The sequence below is a fragment of the Furipterus horrens genome, unplaced genomic scaffold, assembly GCF_987537825.1.
Source record: "Furipterus horrens unplaced genomic scaffold, mFurHor1.1.pri manual_scaffold_3, whole genome shotgun sequence".
NCBI classification, from domain to species: domain Eukaryota; kingdom Metazoa; phylum Chordata; class Mammalia; order Chiroptera; family Furipteridae; genus Furipterus; species Furipterus horrens.
In genome coordinates, this window is record NW_028327173.1 from 51,957,164 (window position 1) to 51,961,890 (window position 4,727).

Genomic DNA, 4,727 nt, shown 5'->3' on the forward strand with positions numbered 1-4,727 from the left:
TTTTAAAATTAATTAATTAATTAGTTAAATATTTTAACAATAAAAATTAACAATTCCTCCCTCTCAGACTTAAGACCCTTTACAATCTTATAAAGGACAATGGATGAAGGTCTCGAGCTCCTCTAGCTGCTTCAAGCTGGACATGGTCGTCGTCCTACCTACCCGTGGGTCAAGAAATCCCTAATAAGAGTGTGGATGTGGAGGGGAGGGTGGCCTTCCCACAAGGGGAAGGATCGTGCAGACTCCAGGTTGGTTGGCTGTCTCTGGACAACGGCATGCTTGGTTTGACAGGCTGGCATCCTTGTTGTATTCTGGGGGCAACAGGGTTAAAGGACATCATTTAATCCGTAACCACTAGATGACAAAAGACAGGTATTAATTTTTCAATGTCCCACATTAGGGAAAAGAAGGGCTTCTTTGGAGGAAGGTGTGCCAGGTACATCTCACCTGTCCAAAACCCTTTTGCCCATTATACTTATTTTGGACTGAGGGAAATATTTTAGGTATCCCCCATCTCAGGCCTCTGGGCTTTTTCTGTCCAAGCCATTAGGATAGAAAAGAGAAACCAGTTTTAAAGTGAAGCCCACAGACCACCCCGTTCTTCACCAACCCAGCCACTTAGTTCAGCCAAACCATTGAGTCTCAGGAGGCAGCAATGCAGACAGGATTAAGTGAGGCCTATGCATACAGATAATCACTCAGGTAATGAGATTGTAGGCTTATGCCCTTTGAAAACAGAAAACACATGTTAATTTATGTAACATAACCCACATACAAGTCTCTAAATCTGTAGGACTGTCTTATCGGAAGGAAAATCCTTGTCCTTCTAATATTCACTGAACTTGCATTTCTATTCTTTATATTTTTATTCCCCCCCCACTAAAAAATTTTCTGTTTGTTTGTTTTTCCACTACAGTTGTCTCACTTTTTTTCCCCCTCTTGCTTCCCTGCACCCTGCCCCCCCCCACAGTCAGTCCCCACCCAGTTGTCCATGTCCATGGGTCATTCATACATGTTCTTTGACTAGACCCTTCCCCTTCTTACCCCTTCTCTCCCTCCCATCTCCCCCTTTGTTACTGTTAGTTTATTCCTTGTTTACATACCTCTGGTTCAATTTTGCTCATTTGTTTGTGTTGTTCATTAGTTTCCTGTAACAGGTGACAGCATAAGGTAATTTTCTTTTGTTGCCTGGCTTATTTCGCTAAGCATAATTCTCTCTAGTTCCAATCATGTTGTTGCAAATGGTAGAAGTTCCTTCTTTCTTTCAGTACTTATTCATTGTCATTTTCCCCCTTTGTACTCGTGTTCCTCTCTGTCTCTCTGTTTCTTCATCTTCTTAAAGCAGACCCTTTAGCATCTCTTGCAATGCTGGTTTGGTGGAGATGTATTCTTTTAGCCTTCTTTTGTCTTGGAAACTCCTTATTTCACCTTCCATTTTGAATGAAAGCCTTGCTGGGTAGAGTATTCTTGGTTGTAGGCCTTTGTTTTTCATTGCTTGGAATATTTTTTGCCATTCCCTTCTGGCTTGTAGTGTTTCTGCTGAGAAATCTGATGATAGCCTTATTGGAGCTCCCTTGTATGTTATTAGTTGTTTCTCTCTTGCTGCTTTTAGGATTCTCTCTTTGTCTTTGAATGTTGCCATTTTAATTATGATGTGTCTTGAAGTGGGCCTGTTGGGGTTCATCTTCATTGGGACCCTCTGTGCTTCCTGGACTTGCGTGACTCTTTCTCTCATCATGTTAGGAAAGTTTTCTGTCATTAGTTTTTCAAAGAGGTTTTCTATCCCTTGCTCTTCTTCTTCTCCTTCTGGAATTCCTATGATACGGATATTATTACGTTTCATGCTGTCCTGCAGCTGTCTTAGAACCTCTTCAGTCTTGTTCAGTCTTTTTTCATTTTGTTGCATTGTCTGGGAGTTTTTGTGTAGGTTGTCCTCCAGCTCGCTGATCCGATCTTCTGCTTCCTCTAGCCTGCTTTTAATTCCTTCTACTGTGTTCTTCAATTCAGAGATCGTATTTTTCATTTCCTCCTGGCTCTTATTGATAGCTTCTATGTCCTTTTTCATGCTCACGTAATTTTCTGTGAGTTCCTTGTAGTTTTTCTGGAGTTCTTTGAAGTTTCCGCTGAGCTCATTCAGCTTCTCCATAATCCATGTTTTGAATTCCATATCTGATAGTTCGCTCCCCTCTATTTCATTTAGCACTCTTTCTGGGGATTCTACCTTTCCTTTTGATGGGAGGTTGTTTCTCTGTCTCCCCATTTTTTTGACTCCTATTGTTTGTTGGTGCTTCTTGGAATGATCTGCACTTCCTGGATCTGCGTCTGGTGGCGTCAGATCATGTACCAGTCTGGCCCTAGGCAGCCTGTTGGAGACTTCCAGGGATCTACTGCTGTTGTCTGTCTTCTTTGATTGTTAATCTATTCAATCTGTGATTAGCTGTCAGGCTTAAGGACTGTGGGTGTGGCAGCTTAATTCCTGTAGGCAGGGCTTTTGCTTCCCCTCAGGCTGACGCCACTTGGAGGGGAATGGTCTACCCGCAGTACTGGGGATGAGTCAGCACTGGGACCCAGTCAGCTGCTCCTCCAGTTCTCCCCTCAAAGCCACCGTGCCAAATTCTCCCCAAGTGTCTCCAGCCCTCATTGCCTTCCCTCTGCTTGAGCCCAGGGTAAGTGGTGGCCAAAATATTTTCGTATGTGATCCACTTAAGAGCTCTTTTTCTCCTGCTGTTTCTCTCCGGCTAGCAAGAAAGCCTGTGGCTTTTCGCTTTTCACAGCTGATACTATTTTACTTTCCACTCTGTCGCTGTAGGCTGGGAAGCCCAGCTGGGGGTTTAGACCCTGCCCTTCTCAGGGGGAATCCCCGGCTGCTGAGCTGTTTCTCAGCCCCTTCTGCTGCCACCCGTGGGAGCCCAGCCAGCCCTTCCACGTCTCCGCACTCCCTACCGGTCACGTTGTGATGTAGCGGCCTTTTCTGTCTCTCCGTGGTTATAAGACTTCTCTCCAGCTGGTGTTCGGTTCGTTATTCCAGATGATTTCTCTAAAATTACATTGTAAATCCAGACTAGTTCTAGGAGGAAGTTAGTGTAGCTTCCACTTACTCCTCCGCCATCTTGTTTCTCCCAACAAAGATCATTTATTAACAATAGCTCTCAGCTTGCTTGTTTATCTTCCAGAAGGGTTGAAGGCTTTAGATTTTGTTTAACTTTTAAATTATCCAGTGTATTAACCTCACTTTCATGGTCTGGGGTATTTTTTACCCAAAAAGTAAAGAGCGTGGCCCCATGTACCCAGTGAGGAAATGGTGAAGATGTGTGTATTCGCCTTTGCAGGAAAAAAGTTGATACATTTAACTGGGTAATTTTAGAAAAGTTTGATTACCTTTATGAAGGTTATGACAGCTTTAGGAACATCAATAAAGGTAGTACAATACCCCATGGCTAGCTGCAGCTGGGCTTTACCTTCCTAAGACCTGAAAGATCAAGGGGAGAGAGTGGGTCCCAGAAGCTAGAAAGGGTTCCTGTATAAAGAGGGATTGTAAAAAAAAAAAAAAAAAATCCAGCCTTTTTGATTAATCTTTTTTTCATGTAATATTTATTTCCATCTTGTGGAACTCTGGGAAATGCTAGTATAGATGTGTTACTGCTTAATGAGGTAAACTAAATGATTCCTCCTGACAGTATTCCTAATTTTATGGTTCTGTGAAACTTTCAGAATTGGACCTGTCATCCAATAAGGCCAATTTAAAAAACAACCTTAGCTAAAATTACAGTTTCAGAGTTATTTTATGCTTTGTAGCTACTCTTTATTGGAGAATAAGGAACTGTGTCAAAGATTTACTCTTAATGAAGCAATTTTCTAATTTTATATTATCTTTTGCTTTTCATATTTACCTGTGGTTTGCTGGAAACTTGTGATTTAGAAGAAAACAAATATATTACTAAAAACTTGGCTCTTGCAGTATTTCATATATATCAAGCCCTTAAAATTTATAATAATTTCATAAATATCTTTAAACAACAGTACTGTGTAGCATTAATAGAAGAGGATAATTCATTTTTATTTCATTAGGTACATATTAGCGTGATTTAACTATGCAAAATAAATTCTGTTAAGTTCAAATGGGAATTGAGAATAAAGATTTTGGCTCTTCAGATTTTTATGACTACATTTAAAATTCTACTAGTTACTTCTTAAAATCTACATTTTCTCAAGGCAGAGAATCGATTTAAAATTCTTTTATATGCCTCTTTTGCTGTCTGTAGTCTAAACAAGTAGTTCTATTTTTCACAGTTTTCATTTTCTTTTCTAAATATTAGATTTATTTCTTGCTCAGAAAGGTCATTTAAAAGGGACAACAATCCATCATTTCATTGATACTTGTTAAATAAGTGATACATTTAATGTATTGGGCATCTAGAAGTCTGAGGATATTGGATATATTTTTTTCTATTATTATGGGATGTATAATGTTTATTTACCTACCCTAGTCCACAATATGTGGACTATTTAAGGATATGTGACATCTTTAGATTAAAGGGGTACAGAATTACATGGCAGTGATAAGGCCAATTTTCTGATGCTTAGATTGTATTGTAACATATTCTTAGAGAGAAATAATCAGTGTTTAAGGGTAGAATATTGTAAAAGTTAAGATCATAGTGGAATGTTTAATACTTAACAAGTAGCCCTGGTGGGGATGTGGAGTGGAGGGAAGCCCTGATCTGAGT